The 21498-nt window shown below is 38.0% G+C and overlaps 1 pseudogene; it reads left to right on the forward strand.

The window, feature by feature from the left end:
- Positions 1–18110: 18110 nt before the first annotated feature.
- On the forward strand, positions 18111–18986 carry LOC130873710 (RNA transcription, translation and transport factor protein-like; annotated as a pseudogene).
- Positions 18987–21498: the final 2512 nt, after the last annotated feature.

Genomic DNA, 21498 nt, shown 5'->3' on the forward strand with positions numbered 1-21498 from the left:
TTCTTTGCATTTAATGTGAATTTAATTGTAATATGAATCATACTAATAGATCTTTGTAAAACCATTGAGCTAGAATATTCCATTTATATCAGCCATCTATCTACAATATAAGTACTATAGAATCAGGGACTTGATGCCAAATATAGAGAAAGGACAATAACTATAGCATAAGATGTGGGTGTTTTGATGTGGGATTTTTCCTTTGTATGCTGTGAATGCCATTGGTTAATAAAAAAAAAAAAAAACTGGTTTAGCCTGATAGGGTAGATAGGTAGGGAAAACTAAACTGAATGCTGGGAGAAAGGAGGCAGAGTCAGAGAGAAGCTATGTAGACCACTGAAGACAGATGCTGGAAACTTTACCTGGTAAGCCACAGCCTCGTGGCAATTCACAGAAATGGATTATATTAGTGTGTAAGTGTTAGCCAATAAGAAGCTAGAGCTAATGGGCCAAGCAGTGTTTTAAATAATATAGTTTCTGTGTGATTATTTTGGGTCTGAGTGCCAGGAACCAACAAGCCGCTCTTCCGACAAGAGTGTTTTTGCTTTAACTGTTATGCCTAATAGTCATTCTGTAGCAAATGCACCTAGAAGGTCAGTCTAGTTTAGGAATGAATCTGGCCTTCCTGTTTTTAACTTAAGCTTAATTTGCTTCTTCATTGGCACCTTCACCAGCCCTAGAATGTCATGATGACTCACTGCCTCACTAGACTCTGAGGCTTTGGAACTATGTATTATCATACCTGTTTCCAGATACCCAGTTTTGAACACAGAACAGCAACAAATGTTCTTGAGTAGATGAATAGAAAACTAAAAAGAAAAATATGACTAGATATTCATACAAATCTGTCATTTTTAAAGTAACTAGCTAAATGTTTCACAAATATATTAACATCAATTTTTTAAATGAAAACACGTGCCGGGCGGTGGTGGCGCACACCTTTAATCCCAGCACTCTGGAGGCAGAGGCAGGCAGATCTCTGTGAGTTCGAGACCAGCCTGGTCTACAAGAGCTAGTTCCAGGACAGGCTCCAAAACCACAGAGAAACCCTGTCTCGAAAAACCAAAAAAAAAAAAACACGTATTTGTTTTCAAAACCTTGTTGCTGTGATATGTGTGTGTGTTCACACAAATGCATCTAAAAATCTTTTTCAATGCAATTTTCCAATTTCTTTTATTCAGATATTTCAGCATGCCAGCATCTGGATAAGTATTTACAAAAGGGACCTTGCTTTCCTCCTCTCCACCCTAATCATAGAACTCATGCCTTGCTCATTGCTTAACAGTCTTCAATCCATATTGATAATTAATTCATGTTTTCTCAGTCTGAATTTTTTACAATGTTTCCAGATACTCATTGCAATTTCAGTTCAGCACGAGCTGGGCCTGGGAGTTGGTGGTTAAGGGTTACTGCAGTGTTATGTCAGAGTGTAAATCAAACTGTAAAATCAATCACGTAAAATAAATACTAAGAACAAATTGAAGCTTTAATTTCCTGGAGGCCTTCAGAGTTGACAATGGAAAGTTTTGGACAGTAGTTAAACCTGAAGCAGTCCATTTCCAGAAAACCATCACTGAGGTTTTAACTTTTCTATGTAGCAAAGGCTGTCCCTGTGCTGAAGAGTTAAACCTTATTAGAGATCAAGGAGCAGAACTTCCTGGAACCAATAAGGGTAACCCTAGCCAGGATGCCTTTGTTTTCCAATTTCTTGCTCCAGAAGCTTGGCTAGGACTGCACATTTCCTTAAGTCTTTTGGGCAGAAGACCATCCCAGTGCCCAGAAAATGAAAATCTCTTTAATCACAATATTGATATTAAGGACTGTTCCTTAACTCTGGACCTTTGCCCCTGAGCCTAGATGGCGCTGTCCCCTCCTGGTTTGACCTCCTTTTCAGATGTGGTCTTGGCTGTTTGACAGCTGTTACACTGGCTTTTCTGGGTCTGGATCCCACTAATTTAGATACCAGTCTGTTGATTCCACTCCCATAAAGTAGGTGCTGCAGTTGTCACCAGAATTTCTCATGGCTTTTTGATCTTGCAGGAAAGAAAAAATATCAGCCCTAAATGGTATACACAGGAAACTCACTGCAGAGGAATCTCAGTTTATCTTCCTGAACACCTGATTGCCTCATGAGTGGAATGTCTGAGCACCTTCAAAAATCAAAACAGCTACTAGCTTCATGCTGTGAAGATGTATATATCACGCAGACACAATTCTAAATTCCTTACTGGAAAAGATTCAAATGCAATGATTGGAAAGAACATGGACTTTTTAGGTTAAGAAAAGGAGTAAATTTTGGTTCTCTTGTTTTTCTTTTTAATTCCTTTGTTGTTTTTGTTTGAGACAGGTTTTCACTCAAGACTCCAGGCTAGTCTTCAAGTCTCTATGCAGCTTTAGCTGGACTCAGTCCTTCTGTCCCAGCATCTCCGTCTGCTGGGATTACAGGGTACAACACCATCTTCAGTTTTTAAAATTTATTTTTAAAATAAAAATTAAAAATCTACTATATGGTGCTGTAGAGTTGGGTCAGCAATGAAGAGCACTTGTTGCTCTTTGAGAAAACTTGGGTTCTGTTCACAAACATCTATAACTCTAGTGTCAAGGGTTCCAACACCCTCTTCTGACCTCTCTGGACAAAAGGAATGCACCTTTTACATATACATTCAGGCAAAATCCTCATGTTCATAAAATAAAAAAAAATCTGAAAAAAATCCACTGTGTGCTCTGGAGATGTGATCTGTGAGGTAAATATTCTTTCTGTAAGTTTTACAGGTTCTTCACTTCTGTTTTTCTTTCTTTAATCAACAATATTAGAATATAATTAATGCTTTGTAGATGCCTTATAAAGAATATAGTTCACAAAGCTACATAGAATTCATAGTAGAGATATAATTAATATTATCTTCAAGTTAACAAAATGTAAAAGTAGATACATATTTAACTCTATGACAGTTTAAGTGCACTGGTTTTTACCAAGTTTCATAAGATCTTCTTTTAGCAAGTTTGATCAAACACATTTAATTCATTCAGTCAATCATTCAGTCACTATAGGTTTTGTGCATTGAGTCTATCTCAGACAGAACCATAGAATACAACAGCAAATATAAAGGGCATAATTTCAGAGATCGAAAGTCTTGTAATGTCATGGGGTGCAAGTAACTACATATTTGTTGTGAACTATGCCAAAGCAGGAGGTGTTAGAAGAGCTGACATTCTGATCTGAGCATAAACAGCTCTGGTTTAGCAGCACCTTGGACTTCCCAAAATTATTTGCTTAAGAAAATACCAAAAAGTCTCCAAATGTTTCACTAGTCCTGACATGAGTTTAAGTGTGACTGAACTATTGGCATGTCTGCACAGAACTCAGATGTCAGAATATTCCCATAACATGTACATTCTGTACAAAGTGGGACTGATAAGAAAGGCAAGTCCTGCCACTCTTGGGAAGACGTTTGTTATTTCATGAGACTTGGCATCTACAAAAGAAATAAGAAAGGCTTGGCATGTCATTTGTTATGAAAACATTCTTTCTGGGTACATTCCTGCCAATATAATTTTCATTTGTGCAAAAATGAACCAGTGTATACCACTGTAACTACAGCTAGACTTGATATAGCAGATTGGAAAAATGAGCTGTGGTTTGGAGGATGAGAAACCAAAACAAATGAGGATAAACTAGACATTTTCTAGTGCTTCTACAATCTGACATGTACAGTAAAGGTGACTATCTCTCACACTCCCTCCTTTCTTCCCTCACTAATTTTTTTTCTCTTTCTCATTTAAATTTTATTTCTTTCTATCCTTTGCTCTTGCTTTATTAATACCATAAAACTCTGAAAGACATAATTCTTTTGATCAAAAATGTGCTATAGAGACAGATAAAATAAATTTGTAATGATATGACTTCATACATTTTGAACTATCTGTCTAATTTGACTAGAGTAAAGTAATGGAAACCTGCAATGAGGGCATTTTCCACTAGGCAATGGATTCCAAGATAACTACAAGTAAAATTTTTAAAACACCCAAATATCTGACAGTAGTTATGGAGAGTCTTCACTGAATAACTCTCTATGCATGAAATGAGATGTCAAGTCAGGATGTAAATTTTGTGAACTATAAGAACCAGAACTGAAATGAGTAACGCAGACTGGCTCTAGTTTTTATAGGTGGTTTAAAAGGCTTAAGGTCTTCCCAGACTATACCCCAGGGGTCCAAAAGATACCTTGTTATGTGATGACTTCTACCTGATTACTGATTCAGTTTGGTCCTTTAATCTTAGGAATTTACAGAATAGCAAAACCTGAAATGTAGGCATTTGTGCTCAGTGGTATACCTTTAACAGATGAAAGTTGGATTATAAAACAGACATCACTAGAATTTTGGATAAGAGTTTTAATTTAAGACTAAAATACTTGAAAAATTTTATAAATACATTTAATAAAATTTGAAAATGCACTGAACATTAAGATATATAGATAATATAGATATGCAAAACTTTATGTAAAACTATTTTTGATTGATAGATATTGCCCAAAAATTTTTAAATGACTGTATACTTTTATATGGAGGTGACATAGCTTACTTAACCAACGTATTGATAGACATATAATTGTAATATGCATCTATTTATAATTAATGCTGTAACATTTGCTGCCTCAGTGTACTGTCTTCAGCTGCTTCATTACATGGTTATAATAATTTCTTATAATAATCTTCTAAAAATTGAACTCTCAGGTCAAAGCATGAACATTAGAAAAAATTCTTGGGTATTTGTAGATACGTTTTTTTTTTTCAGAAGTATATATTGTTTCCACTCCTGCCTAATTAAAATACACATTTTCGATGGCATATTCTAAATAAAAACAGAACAATATGTATTTTCTTCCTGTGAACAAACTGATGTTTGGACTGGCTCACTTTTCCCTGCTGCTTCTTGTCTTCTACTCAGATGACTGCTTGAAATTCTTCCCACAAACTTTCCCAAGTGTGGTCCACTAGAATTTGCCTTTTACTCCAGAAACTTTATTCATCTAGAAATGCAATGCGTCTTCTGACCCTGATTCCACAGTTCTAAGGTTTTGCAGTAATAAAGTCCTCTTATTTTCCTTATCAGATCTAGAGTTCAGAGATCGGGTGAGAAAAGTAATTCCTATTTTTAACAAGAGAAGCCCAGCATTTCCTATTCATCCAGAATATCACAGACTTACATTGTTTTCTCTTTCTTCATTTCTTGGAAACCTTCATTTATTATTAACTGGTTGGAATTTTCTGTCAAAACTTGCTGCTAAATTGTAAGAAAAGGATTGATTTTGCTTTCCTCTTGTTAAAAGAAAAGCAACATTACCGTGTGACAGAACTATTCCTATTCCATTCTAGGAACTGTAAACTATGTACAACCTAGCACCAGTATTTTTGGCTCTCTCACCATTTAGCAAAGAGTAATTTTGCACTCTTGACCTCCTGTCCTCCAACCCAAAAGAGGACACAACATGTTGGATAACATGGATCTCCCTCCACCATGTCCGACATATAGCAGTTAATGACCCACATGTGGCTATTGAAGTCCCAAAACAATAATGTTGACTTTTACCCCTCAGTTAGATTAGCTACATTTCAAATCATTAATGGATTTACTATTACTATTCAAGCAATTTTAGTTACTGTTACTATTCATGATAATAAATAGATTTACTATCTGAAACAGTGCTGATTGTAGAATATCTTTATCATCAGAGAGAGTATATTTCTCTACATTTCTATAGAATCATTTTTGAAATATTATAGAAAAATGGTGAGTTGTATTTAAATACACAATTATGATTTGCTTCTTCTGAGGCCTGGGCCATTGTTTGCATGAGCCCTCTTCGGTTCCCTGCTCTCTCCAATGTGTTTGCTCTTTCAAAGATCCTATCCTCTTATTCCAGCATATAAACTTGTTTGTGCTCTGAACTTGAAACACACACACACACACTCACCAATCACTTGTCATGTAGACATTTGATGTAACAACATATAGCAATAAAATGTAAAAGGAAAAAGTCAATCATAAAGATGTCTATGCTGCACCAGTTTTACCAACTAAATCCTTTCTTCCATTTCCTTTCCTTTTGTTCCTCTCTCTTCTTCTGTCTCACCCTTCCCTTTCTCAACTTATCCCTCTTCCCTTCCTCTTTCTCCATCTTCCTCTCTCCTCCTTTCTTTCCTTCCTTACACGGAGTTGTCAACCTTAGAAAAGCCTTGAGTAAGGCCAGTTCCTGGCCTCATTTATGAACACATTCAATTCATATTCATTAACAACTAACCCAGTCACATAGTGTCACCATGATGTAGATATCACTGGTGCTTCTAAAATATAGAAGTATTTGCCCATGGAAAGCGGAAAGCCATGCATTCAAACTTCAGACCAGGGGATTGGACACTTTTTTTTTTTTTTTTTTTTTTTTTGCCTATTGCCTGCATCATGACTGAGGTCTACCTTACAAAAGAGAGATTTCTAGAAAGAAGGAATACAATTTAAATTTAATTTAATTAATTAAAATTTAATTTAATGTAATTTAATGTACTTTTTATAAGGACAACTGTAATTCTTAGAAGTATGCTTAGAGAATAAAAAAGTATCACTGGGTTCAGGGAAGTCACACAAAGACGAGGACAGACCACCAAAGTTTAATAAACCAGAAGAAAGCATTACTCCAGAAACCAGAATCCAGGAAAAAGTAAAAAATAAAATAAAAAAATCTCCATGCAGTACAAACAGCTTATCAGCTAGCTGAGACCACAGCCAGAGATGGATTTTGTAAGGCTGTGGCAAAGGCTGGTTTCTGAGCCCACCTTTTTATAGTAGGAGCACCAAGAATTAGGTCTGGACAAAGGAATTTTTGAAATCCTGAGGTAAAACTCAGATACAGATTGCCTTTCTTTACAATCCCCATTAGCAGAGTTTTTCAGTTAAACTAGTGTTTGTACTTAATCTATTGTCTTTCTTGGTATTTCCAGGTAGTGTTTATTGAAGGTCTGTGCTCTCCCCTTTGAAGATGCTGGTTCAGTTTCACATAGCAGAAAAAATGTGTAACCCAGAAGTCATAGATCTGTCTTGTAAACGTTAACACAGTTCATATTTGTCATTAATCAAGGATGGCCCTGAGTGTTAGGCTCTCAGTTTGCAGAGAGATCCTTCAGCCTTACAAATTGAGCTAAAGGTTTTAAAGCGGAACAACCTACTGTTAATAGTTAATCCTCAAGCTGCTGAGAAAGCTGCTGACAGTCTGTTCTCATTCTCCTAGGCTTACAACTTTATATTTCCTCTATTTCTACATTCTTATTTCTGGAATCTACATTTTTATATTCTTATTCTTGTACCCTTAAGTGTGATTTAATGGTAATAAACTTACATGTGAGAAGAATTTACCATAAATTTGTGCTTTCTAATTCTTCCCTGTGTCCCACTATCTTCAAAGACAGAAAGACCCCTCAACCACCCTTGCTGAGGATATCCAGGATGTTCCCACTCCAGAGAGAAATGGAAGAAGGATGACAGCCTTTCTGCTTCTGCAATTTTCTTTTTAATCTCAAAATAATCAAAATGTCAAGGCTCTCTACTGGGGGCAGCTTACTCTTAACTCTGCCTCCAATAACTTAGCAACTCTGACAAATACTTGGGAGAACACTCTCAGTTGTAGGCTGTTCTATATTTCTGAGCCTTTGGTGAAGCTGTGCATCATGAATGGTACAAAGTATGGTTGAAGAGAGCTGTGCAAATCATTGCATTCTAGACGTAGAGAGAGTAACAGGCACAGTCCTGCTCTTCTTAAAACTGTACCTCATACACATTAAGCATAAATATCTTTCATTCATAAAACATCTTTAATTCATAATAACCCTTCTGTTCTTGTTTACTACTTACTTTAGTATCTTGCCTTCAACAGATGACAATTTTTAGGTTAAGAGGACCCAAAATATTACATGAAGAAACTAAGAAAGATATTATCTGTATTATAAGATCTACTCATTAGCAGATATGAATATGAATTTTGTTTCAGGCTAAAAGTTTTTGCAACCATCCATTTTTATTGGATATGTGATGTGTGTGTGTCTGTCAAATGCTAGATATATATCAGAAAAAACCAGACATTTCTACGTGTTCCACCCAATTATATAGAACATGTCTTACTAAAAAGACATTAATTAAGATGAAAACGCCATATCATGTGGAAGTGAAACCTATGTGGTCTTCTTATTCAAAGAAAATCCTTTAGCCCACAAAAATGAGTTCTTTGCAGACAGACCTGTGTTAACTTATTTCAAACAGGAATGTGACTTTGGGTCTAGTTGGATTCTAGTAAAAAGGGAATAACTGGTGTTAGATTTTGTCTCTACCAAGGGATATTCAATTTTAGGGGTTTCTGCTTATGAGTTCATAGTAAAACAACAACAACAACCAAACAAACAATGATACTGAGTCAGTCTGGGTATACAAAAATTAAAGTTCCAGGATATTGCTAAGATGCTTAATAATAAAACATTCCAGATTTCATGAAGCATCCTGATGAACTGAAACGGATAACCTGCCAATTTGCTGGCAGCAATAAATTATGATTTAATATTGGATACTACAAGAAGAAAATGACAAGCTAAATATAATCCCCACTGTTAAAGTATTCAAGAGTATTCATGTTTTCTATACACATGTAATTGTGTATTATCCTTCATTTTAGAATTTTGACTGTATGTTTCACTATTAATATTAAAAAATTTCATTGTATGTATGCTACTAGTGAAATCCCATTCCTAGTTTTACAGATATTGAAGAAAATTCACAAGAATCTTTATTTCCTTTTGGGTTTAAGATGACATTTTGCTACCAATATATATATAGGCAATCACAAATCACTAATGAAGAAATGTTTGTGTTATTGAAACAATGATACAATAACTTTGCTCAGCTAGTGCCCTTTAATTTGGGTATTACTCTTTTATCCATAAACATTAAGCACCTGCTTTAAAACCAAGCTGTGAAAAATTGTGTCAAGAAATAAAAGTAGTACTGATGTCATTCAAAGTAATTTTTAAAGTGCTTGTTTGTCCATACCTGATTATATGCTGTATTAGACATTAAATTAGATGAACATACAGTGGTCTCTTCCCTGTGCTCTCAGCATTGATGAAACAAGTATAGGAGGAGCTTATCCTGTATATGAGCAAAGTGGCAAGCTATCAGTAGAGTGATGGGTTTAGAAGCAGTCATATACAATATGGTTCATTGTTTTTATAGGCATTTTGCAATTGCGAACCTTCTTTTTTATTTGTATATATTTATGTTTTATTCATTTTACATACCCACCACAGTTCCTTCTCCTGCTCCTTCTCCCACTCCCTCACACCTCTCCCCAACCCACTCTTATCTACTTCTCAGAAAGTAGGAGTCAAGAGGCCTGGCACTTTCAGCTGAGGCAGGAACAAATTCCTCCCCTTACATCAAGGCTGAGCAAGACATCCTATGGAATGGGCTTCAAAGAGGCAGCTCATGTACTAGGGATAGATTAATTTCTAATATCATTAATAGAAGCAAATATTAGTTTAAGAAAACAACTTTGTTTATTGCATATGCATAATTACTGAGAGTGTACTAAAAGAACTTTATAATACATTTAGTTAAATCCCATAATTAATTCATACTGAACTTGAAATAAAGCTGCTGACAGGCTAAATGGCTGACAAGATGCAAGGAGAAAACTAGGACAGCTATTTGCTCGAGGGCATGGAAGTCTTCCTTTCATTTATACTTCAGTCACAAAGTACAGTGCTTCTTAAGCATACCTTGTAAAATGTAGGGACTGGGGAATGCTGGGAGAACCTGGAGGCCAAGTCTGCTTTGTTATGCTAAATAGGCACCTCAGTCCTTCCTCCCAGGGTTTGAGACTTAACATTCCATCCTTTTTGTTGATTGATAATAAATGATAAGGTTTGATATCATCTTCTATGACTACTTCCTGCTAAAATTGGAGCATCATTGTTGAAAATCCAAGAAATCTATAATGTTGGCCAAGACCATGAAGAGCAGGCTATTTCACTCACTGTCTAGGTTCTGCAGATCATCTGGGAGTACAGAGGTACAGGCAGTGTTGGAATACTTTGTGGTGCTGGAACACCTGGGCTTACTGCTTTGAAGCTGTCCAGGAATGAAGATTTTAAGTGAAAACCTGGGACTGTCGAGTTGCTGGAGCAGTCTGCAATAGATTTAAAATATGCTGGGAGAGCAAAACCTGAAACTTCTTCCAGGGATTTTTGAGGACAGCAAGATTATAGAGTTTCCACTATCTTGGTCTTCACTATGAGTCCTGCTAAGCCTGAATTTTTAAGAGACAATGACTTAATTATGTAAATAACTTCTAATCAAGGAGCTGCATTATATACCTTGTATGGTTCTTGGTCTTCTTGAACCCTCAAAGTAATGGGTATAAAGCAATTAAAACTGTCATTTGTACAGTGTTATCATTTATAAACTAATTTTACAGGTGCATTATATTTTCATTTTGAGAAATGATTCAATTAAATAATTGCTGTGAACTACTCCATTTGCTTCAAAGAGAAAATGAAAGCTCATAAGAAATGTATTTATTGTTCAAAACTATGTATTCATTACATGTCAAACTAGGATCCAAATACATGTTCTTAAACTTTCCAGACCTTCTAGCAATTATTGAATGAAGCGCATTTGTTCATATAACTATATATAAGAAATAGCATCATTGAGTCATGTAACATGAAGGTCCTGCTTGTTGGGGTTTCTGTCCCACCCCATACCCCTTAGCCGGCAAGTCCCAAAGAAAATCACACAGAGATCTTCATAATTTATAAAACTGATTGGCCCATTAGCTCAGGCTACTTATTAGCTCTTATAGCTTATATTAACCCATTATTCTTATCTATGTTAGGCATGGCTCGGTACCTTTCTCAGCCGGGTAGATTACATCTTGCGACTCAGTAGTCTGGGCTGGAATGCCAAGGGAGCCTCCTGCTTCCCAGAATACTCCTGTTCTCATCACCCCACCTCCACTTTCTGTCTGGCTGACCCACCTATACTTCCTGCCTGGCCAATCAGTGTTTATTTAAAACATCATTGACAGAATTATCCCACAACACTTCCCCCTCTTTTTTTTTTAACAAAGGAAAATATCTGTAGTCCATTTTTTGGGAATGTGGACATAGTTTTTCAGGCTACTTCCTGCTGGTTGGGGGTGCTGATAATCTTATGGGACCTAAAGAAAATTTAGAATTACGATCAAGTCCTGACTGGAGTATCCTGAGTCTTGATCATCTCAGACAACAGTCTTGAATCTGTTCTGGACGTAGAACTCTGACATCTGGGCCATCTGTTCCTACTGGAGATTTTTCAGGTGGTCTTCCTTGATCAAACCTGATTTTTCTTAGTTCAGAATGAATCCACAGCCTCTCATTTTCTCTGGAAACAAAAGCAAATCCTCTTCTTCAAAGTAACATACCTTTTGACTTCAATTTTGAAGTCAAGTTATTTTCAAAATACCTCTCTTGGATTTGTTCAGCAGAATTTATAAGCAAATATATTTTAGCAGCTGTTGTTCCTTCCTCAGCATTCAAACAATTCAAAGAGAGCAAAATAACATACAGTATCAAGATTCTCTGGGTATTTTCCATTTTTATGTGGCTTTACTTTAACCTGTATTTTTTTCACTTTTACTTTTTGAGACAGGTTCTCTCTATATTCTTGTTCTGGAATAACTCTGCAGACAAGGCTGTCCTTGAACTCACAGAGATCCACTTGCCTCTGCCTCCCAAGTTCTGGGTTTAAAGATGTCTGCCACTACACCTTGAATTCACAGAGATCTGTCTGCCTCTGCCTCCCAAATTTTGGAATTAAAGGCATGTGATACCACACTTTGAAGTCACGAAGGTCAATCTACCTCTGTTCCTTGAAGTCACAGAGGTCAATCTACCTCTGCCTCACAAGTGTTGGGATTAAAGGTGTGTACCACCATACCCAACTACTCTCTCTCTCTTTCTCTCTCTCTCTCTCTCTCTCTCTCTCTCTCTCTCTCTCTCTCTCTCTTTAATGTTAAGATCTTTAATCTTTAGTATATATATATATATACATACATATATATATATATATATTGGGTTTTTCGAGAAAGGGTTTCTCTCTGGTTTTGGAGCCTGTCCTGGAACTAGCTCTTGTAGACCAGGCCAGGCTGGTCTCAAACTCACAGAGATCTGCCTGCCTCTGCCTCCCGAGTCCTGGTATTAAAGGCGTGAGCCACCACTGCCTGGCCCTAGTCTGTATCTATTTTTAACATATAACAAACTATTTAGAGGTTTTCTTTGTCTTTGAATCTCTCTACTGTGTATCTCTCCTTTTCTGACTACAAGAGACTTTAATTTGCTAAGCAGTATAGAAACGATTAAAGCTGTAGCTTTGACGGCTAGATCCAGCCCATTTCTTAGCTTTCTGAGATTTCAGCCTCATGGCTGAGATACTGGCTGTAGTCACGTTTATGGTCACAGCTCTATGGCATTTCAAGCTCTCTGCCAGCAAGTAAGCTGCATCATTTTGCTCACAGACCACATTCAAATAAAAAGAGTCAGAGTTTGCCCTGGCAGGTCGACCCAGAAAGTCAACATTTTAAAATGGTGCAGATTTTTTCCTGCTATGGCTGAAAAATAAAAGCATGAGGGCACCTTTTTATCAACACTATTTAAGTGTTTTGTGGCAGGACCTCTTAAAGAGCTGCAGGGTTTTGCAGCTAAAACTGAGTGAGGAAGCCTCTCTTAGATGAGAGTGCTTGCTTGCCTCTAACAAGCAGAGCAGACCTGAGAAATTGCTGCTACCAAGAAAGCATGCTTTACTCTATTCTTTTCTGCCCAGCATTACTTCCCAAGCTCTGTCAGGCTTTATGTGGATGCAGTTATCCACGTTGGGCACCATTCTGTAACATAAAGGGCCTGTGTGTTGGGGTTTCTGTCCAGCCACATACCCCACAGCTGACAAGTCCCAAAGAAAATCACACAGAGATCTCCATAACTTATAAAACTGATTGGCCCATTAGCTCAGGCTACATATTAGCTCTTATGGCTTATATTAACCCATTATTCTTAGCTATGTTAGCCACATGGCTTGCTACCTTTCTCAGCTGGGTAGATTACATCTTGCTTCTCAGTGGTCTGTGCTGGAATGCCAAGGGAGCCTCCTGCTTCCCAGAATACTCCTGTTCTAATCACCCCACCTCTACTTCCTGTCTAGTTGACCCACCTATACTTCCTGCCTGGCCAATCAGCATTTATTTAAAACATGATTGACAGAATACAGACAATTATCCCACACCAGAGTCACAAATGATTCCACAAGACAACTCTGTTAAATATTTTCTTGCCAACAAACCTTTCCTCTGATGAAAGCAATCCCAATCAGACCAAATCAGACCCTGTAATTGGGTGCCTTTGCTCTCAGGTGATCCCAGGAAAACACAGAGGAGAAGAGGAAAGCCTAAACTACCACCAGAGAGGAAAAGGGGAGACTACATGTTTTGTTCTCTGAGGTGCAGTTTAAATAGCCTGTGGGAGTGCTCTTGACCTTCCATGGGGAGGGATTACCATCTGGTGGGCTTTCTCAGAGTTTGAACTAAGGCAACTCCCAGAGGAGGAAGCTTGAATTGGAAATTTCTGACCAGAATTCCAAAACTGGATGCCAGGGAACTAGGATGAAGCCCCCAACTAAATATTCCAGATGTTTTGCATAAAGGGGTACCAGGGAGCTGAGATGATGCTTTTAACCAAACATTTCAGACTTTCTTTGGATAAATGGGTGCTGGCTCAAGTCTGGTTACCTCCTGTGGTCATGCGGCAAATGTGGGAGAGGGGAGAGCTGGGAGTTGGTGGGATCATGCTCAGCAAGAGGTGTGACTGGGGAGGTATCTGGCTTACTGTCATCCTGGAGATGCCAGGCATCTGTTCCTCAAGGGAAATGAGAAGGCAGGTGGCCAGGAGAAAAAATATTGTTATTTCCCATCTTGTTTGTATCAACAAAGATGAGTGTATCAAGGTGAGGAGAAGATAGGCCCTTCATTATGGCATCTTGAAAAACCAGAGGGTGGAAGGTCCTAACTTCTGGACAGACCAAGTATTCTGAGTAGGTGCCTGCTTGAGCCTGGAGAGATGGTACCAGCATGGGTGTCCCAGCAGCTTGGCAGCTGAGGGGGTGGTGAGGATTACCATGTGAGGTCCTGTCCATTAAGGTTCAAGAGACCTAAAAACTAGCTGTTTGAAGAGTACTCCATCACCTGGAGAGAGTGGGGGAGGTTTGGGGGCATTTGGTTCTGTTAGTGTAAGGGCAGGGAAATAATTGTCTGCATTTAAACAGAGAAGAGACTCCAGAAGGGAGAGGTAGAGTAAATACCCTGCCAGGGGAAGAGTTTGGACTGGGAGGTGATGGCTAAGGAGAAAGGGCCTGCATTAAAGGAGCACGAAAGGGCTCAGTCCCATAGGAGAATGTGCAGTGACCCTCAGATGGGTAAGGGCAATGAGGAGAAGGGAGGGCCAAGATTACTTGAGTTCAATGAACAGCTTGATTATCTATTGTTTTATGAGTGCATTGGACCTAACCACCTTTTCTGAAGACTGTGGGCAGTAGGGGATGTGGAATTTCCAGAAGATATTGAGAGCTTCTGACACAAGCTCCATGACCCTGAAAGTGAAGGCTGGTCATTGTTCATCTGGATGGTTCATGGGACTCCAAACTGAGGATTGATATGGTCTAGGAGTACCTGAGCCACCATATTTGCTGTTCCCCTGGAGTTTGAAAATGCTTCTATCCACTCTGTAAAAGTGTCCACAAGTGTTAGGAGATAGCAGAGTTTTTTTATGAGTAGGCTTATGAGTAAAGTCAACCTGCCAATCTTCATCTGATTGACATCCATGAAGCTGAAGTAGAGACTGATGTACATGGAGAGCCCCCTGTGGATAGACCTGGGCATGAATCTGGCAAAAGGAGCGAACCTGCAAAATATGATCTCAGAGGTGGGTGGGGTCAAAGAGGGGATCTAAGAAATGGAACAAAGCTTTGGGGTCTGTGTGTAAGGTCTGGTGTATGTCTGAAATGATAGACATTTCCTGGTATTGAGGAAGTATGAGATGGTTATTTTAGTAGAATCATTCATCCTTTGTTTTTGTGCCCCCCTTTTTATGAGCTTGTCCCTCTCTTTTGGTTGGTAACAGCTGAGAGGAAGGAGTCAAGAACAAAATATGTTCTGTGGAATCAAAGGAGCTGGAGGCCAGCCCCTGGGCCACTAAGTCAGTCTTGGTATTGCCAAAGGCAACTGGGTCCTTGGAGGATTGATATCCCCAACAGTGAATAATGGCTACTTCTGCAGGGAGCTTGAGGGCCTCCAGGAGTCCATTAACTATGGGAGTGCCTTGTGGAAAGAGTTTTAGCTTTGATGTTATCCTTAAATAGAACAAAACTGGTCATCTTCCATTTATAGGCAGGTAAGATTTATCAATACAGCAAAGCTACCTTATAAAAAAGTCAATAAACCTATAATGAGTGTTTAATAACTTTGAATTAATGGCCTATGACAATGAGCATGTAGTTAATAGCTCTAAAAAATTTGGCTTCTTGCTATAGCACAGTTGCTGCAAGTCAGGGAAAGGTCAGGGCCTCATATATAGCTGGGAGGTTGGCTACTAAAGGTTGTCCTTCCTGAAGAAAGTTCCATTCATTACATTTGCTTACTGTTAGTAAGTTGGAAAATGGAAACAAGGCCAGCTCAGGAGAAAATAAAAACCAGATTTTATTTAAAAGTCTATAGATTTAATAGTATGGAATAAAAAGAAAGCCTCCAGAGACAAGAGTAAAAATGTTTCTATCTGCTCCTTCATGCCTTTCTGAAAAGACTCTGCTCCATTCAATGAAATATCCCTTTTATAGCAAGACGTTGCTTTTCTGTGGTATAGAATCTCTTTCTTTTTCACACCTGGTGAAAATTTACTTTGGAAATCATTCTAGTTTCAAATAAAATTTTTACCATTTTATGAAGATTTTATGGTCATGTCCAGTCTGAAGAAAACCTGTGTTTCATCTATACAACTGTGAAACATTTAGTAAATTCCCCTCCTATGGCCTTTGTACAAGATGCAAACATGGAGTGGGGAGTGATGGGGTCATTTTGGCTTTCCCAGTATACTACAATGATGAGTCATTCAATTTTGTAGTTTTCATTTTACTCCACCCTCACACAGTATTCTAGTTACATTGAACTTGTTCTGTAATTTTCAATGACTTTTGGACTAAGGTATCATATATTCAAATGAGACCTGAGGACTCCCCTGAATCAAGGTACCACTTATAGATGCTGTGTTAACTTAGTCTTTTTTCCCCAATACAATGATGTTGACTCAATGTGTCTGTGCTCATGGGATATAGGTGCTCAAGGGAATTGGGACCATTCTACCTTTTTAACAATAGCCCCCCTCAGAGGAGGCTGGCTTTGAGTTGTCTCCCACTCATATGCTCTTTGTCCTGTCAATAGATTTCCGGGGTGGGGGGTTGGGTTGGAAGTTGCCCGGCAGGCTTTCTCACATTCTGTTGCTAAGACAACTGTGCTTTGACTCCCAGTGTTCTATCTCTGAGATGGCAATAGGCTAGCACCCACAGAAAGGTCTAAATGGGTCACATGTTGGATAAATGTATGTAGGCTTGGGAGAGAGAGGAAACAGAATATAGACAGTTCTAAAAATAAATAAATGATTTTAAAAAATTTTAAAGTCTTTAAAGAGACAGAGTACAGGCAATCATAGATTAAAGAGTAAAGAAAAATAAGTCACATAAAGATGGAATATACAAAGAAAGTCTGGATTATGTATACTATTTGTTTTCTTTGAACTTTTTCACTGCAGAGAGACATTTGATTCTGGAAACTGCTACACTAAACCAACATATGTATTTTAAAGGTATATTGATTTCAAAATATGGATCTAAGGATATGTTGCTTTGGAAAAGAGGTTCTGCTTTTGTTTCCACAGAAAAAGACAACCGTTGGATTAATTCCAGACTAATGTGGTTTAATGGACCAAGACCTCCTGAAAGGCTGCTGTGAATACCCCAAAAAATATTCCACCCAAAAAACAGCAGGAAGCCATTTGGAAAAGAACTATGCCCGTATTCCCAAATATTGTTTATAAATGTTTGTTTACATTTAAAGGGGGATAGAGATGACTACTTTGCATTGGTATGTATCTTGGTCTATTGATACAAATTTAAAGTCAATTTTGTTATATGTGTATTTCTGCTCTTGATTAAGGTATTGTGTTTATACCGCTCATTTAAAAAGTAATGTATAATTAAGAAATATAGGTTAATAGTCATAAGAATCAAGTTTGTAGTCATGTTACTATTTTTTCTAGATATATAAGGATATATTTCAGTTATATATTCTTCAAATAGTTCAAAGTCTATAGAATATGGCATTTCAAACGTTTTAAGAAGTTAGGATCTTTTATGACAATGAGACACATCTCCTCCTGGCAGCACCAATTACTTCAAGAGGAAGATGGGCAATGAAGAGGCTACTTGTAGAGTTTATTAGCCTTTGGGCAAGAAACTGCTCTTGACTGGACTGCTTCATTGTATGCTGTAAGAACTAGATATGCAGGACCCACAGAGAAAGAACTGCTGAACTTGCCTAAAGGTAAAATAGTCCTTTGGGGTTCCTGCTTCATGAAAGAGTTTGCTAGACATTCTGTAGGACAAAGAAAAATGTGACTGGCAAACTGCCAATATATATGGAATTATATTTGATATTTTTTGCTTCATGGAAAAACCTTCTGGATACTATGGGCCTGAAGGGTGAGGATGGATGCCTTAATGGTACAGAAGAACTTTGGGTGACAGTCCAGGCAGTGTGATGCCTCTGTTATTTCTAGAGTTTTGAAAGTTACTTACAATGTACTTTCTGCTTACTTAGGTAATCTTATATCTTTCTGGAGTCTTTGATGGAGTTGAAGAATAGATAGTAGGCATTGCCGGTGCCTGCGCTGCCCACCTCACTCTCTTGTGTCCCGGCAGAGGCCCAGGAGGCCAGCACGAGCACCGGAGACCATGTTCCAACGCAAGCTCACGGCCCTGGACTACCACAACCCTGCAGGCTTCAACTGCAAAGATGAAACAGAATTTAGAAACTTCATTGTTTGGCTTGAAGACCAGAAAATTAGACACTACAAAATTGAAGACAGGTAACCTGAGAAATATCCACATCAGTGAATGGCCCAAGTTCTTCAAAAAGTATCTCAGAGATGTTAACTGTTCTTTCAAGATTCAGGAGCGACAGGAAGCAATTGACTGGCTTCTTGGTTTAGTTGTTAGACTTGAATATGGAGATAATGCTGAAAAATACAAGGACTTAGTACCCGATAACAGGAAAAATACTGACAACACAGCTAAAAATGCAGAGCCATTGATCAACCTGGACGTAAATAATCCTGATTTTAAGGTTGGTGTCAAGGCTCTGGCTAACCTCCTTCAGATTCAGCCTCATTATGATTACTTGGTAATGCTTAAGGCAATTCACATTTTGGTTCAGGAGCGTCTGACACAGGATGCAGTTGCTAAAGCAAATCAAATGAAAGAGGGCTTACCTGTTGCTTTAGACAAACATATTCTTGGCTTTAACACAGGAGATGCAGTTCTGAACGAAGCTGCTCAGATCTTGCGATTGCTGCACATAGAAGAGCTCAGAGAACTGCAGACGAAAATTAATGAAGCCATAGTAACTGTTCAGGCAATCATTGCTCACCCAAAGACAGACCACAGACTGGGGAAAGTCGGAAGATGAGCACATCAGGATTTCAGCTTCTCAGCTGCCTTGTGTGATGGGAACCATGTGCATCGGCATGTGTTTGGAAATCAAATGTCACATTTTCGAGGGAGGAATCCCAGGAAATTGGCCGTGTTCTGGAGATTTACCACCATTGCTTTTTTTTTCTTTAATAAAGTTGGGGAAAGTTAAAAAAAAAGAATAGATAGTAATAAAATATTTTCCTTAGTTATAATAAAGGATAAAGTAGATATAGATATTATAATTGTAATTCTTACTTGGTACCTGTTTTGTTATGTGTAATTTTACTATGTTAAAGTTAAAACATTCTTTTTATTTAAACAGAATAGGGGAAGTAATGTGGGATCCCCCCACCCCTGTATGCTGTGAGTACCACTGGTTAATAAAGAAACTATCTTGGGTCTGCACAAGGAATAGAAGTAGGCAGGGAAAACTAAACTGAATGCTGGGAAAAGGAAGGCAGAGTGAGAAAGAAGTCATGTAACCCCACCAGAGACAGATTCTGGAAATTTAACCGGTAAGCCACTGCCACGTGATGACACACAGATTAATAGAAATGGTTTAAATTAATGTGTAAGAGTTAGCCAAAAAGAAGCTAGAGCTAATGGCCCAAGCAGTGGTTTAATTAACACAGTTTTGTGTGATTATTTCAGGGCTGGGCAGCTGGGACACAAACAAGTGACCTCATTACAACATCAAGTTCTATGTTCTATTGTCCATTTTACCAGTAACAGAACAAAAAAGAATTCATAAGTCAAAATACTTTCCAAACACATTGCTGGGTATATATCTCTTGTAAGCCTCTGATGCCAATGATAATTCTGGATTGGTGAAAGCTAGTGTAACTGTTCATACATTCCAAAGAATTTGCCTATATTCACAAGGATGTTAGGCAAATACAAATATTGAAGATAACTGGTCATTTAGCAAAGCAAAAGAGAGACTGAAATGATTGGTAATTAGTCTCTGGACTCACAGCATTCCAATCCCTTTATTACCAATGAAATTATAACCAGTGAACAAGTGCAGCTTTGTTCCAGGACCTCTCATCCCTACATTTAAAGATATTCTTTCTCATTTACTTTGTCATAATGAAGGGAAGTTGGTTAACACTGAAGCACAGTAAGTTTGATATTGCTTTCTTGGATTTATTTATGAAGACACTGTTTCAGAAAGGCTAAGTGTTTTGCTAAGTAACCCGAGAGCCAAATTACTTGTAGGTCTATTGCTGTAACCAGCACTTTGTTCTCCATTCAAAGAGACCAGATTTGCAAACTTCAGTTAGAAGCCTAGCCAGCCAGTTGTTGCTCATTTATCTATACACAATATGTAGCTTCTCACACTACTGAAGTCTTACTTAAAATGTTTTTGCCATTTCACACTATCTCAACTTCACTGGATTTTAACAGTTTAGAGCATCTTTTCAGATGGCATCCAAGCTTCTATCTGGAACAATGCAAACTGACTACTGGGAAAGGCTGCATTATACCTAAACTATATTCTTGTAAGAACAATGGTATATCTCGGGCTTTGAGAAAATTAGTTTAGTCATTGGCAGAGATCAGGAAGGGGTTGCAGGAATTTAGACAGGAAACAAGATATATTCTCATAAGCAACTATAGTGAGAATATTGTACCCAAATTCAGCTTTGTGTTTTTACAGTTTTACTTGTTGGTTGATTTTATAGTGGAAGGAAAAAAGACCCTTCACACTGGACTCCCCAGTGGCTTTTGGGAATTTAAACCCAGATCTGAATTTCTTCACTGAGCTTGTGAGAAATAAGAAAGCTTTCACTGTTAATAATCACCTGTAATAATCACCCTTTGTATTCCCACACATATCTGCTTAAATCTGTTCATTCCCATGTCCTCATATACTCAGCCAATTTCTTAAGTCATACACTTAAAATATAGGCTTCATTCTCCCACTCCAGAGAAAAAGAGGGACAGAGACAGGGACAAAGAGACAGAAAAACAGAGATCCAGAGAAAGTTAGGATGAAAGAAAGGAAGAAGAAAGGTAGTTTCTCCATTAACCCCCAGGGACATTACAAAGTATATTCAACAGGCAATTAGTTCTGCTTGCTTCTCTGCTGATCCCTTCATTCTGTCCTCGGGGTCCCATGTGACTGTCCAGCCAAGTCTATAATGAGCTTCCTTTTCACTGCATCTCCTGTTACTCTTGTGGAATCGTAGGAGTCCCTTTGTATTTTGGGGAAAGATCTCCACATCTCCATGTATTCCATGATTTTTCCTCATATTGCAGAGCTATACTCTTCTTGTCTCACACTTCAGATCCCACAGATCTCTCACGGGTCTTTGAATAATGCAGTTGTTTTCTTTTCCTTTTTTCTATATTTCCATCATCTTACTTCACATTCTTCTACACACCACAAGGAGGTTGTTCTGCCTTTCACAGAGTATTAACAATGTGTTCTTCCCACCCTGTGCATCTAATTTGCTTCCTCATTTCTCTTTTCTTCCCAACCGGACATCTTCCTACACCCTACTTAATAATTATTTTCTGATTTCTCTTTTATATAGCACATAGTTATTGAGCAATGAGCCTACCAGGCACTGCAAGGATAAGATAGACTTATAAATTTTCAGATCTCTTTCTCTCTTTCTCTCCCTTTC

This window comes from Chionomys nivalis, chromosome 4 (assembly GCF_950005125.1).
Source record: "Chionomys nivalis chromosome 4, mChiNiv1.1, whole genome shotgun sequence".
Taxonomy (NCBI): Eukaryota; Metazoa; Chordata; class Mammalia; order Rodentia; family Cricetidae; genus Chionomys; species Chionomys nivalis.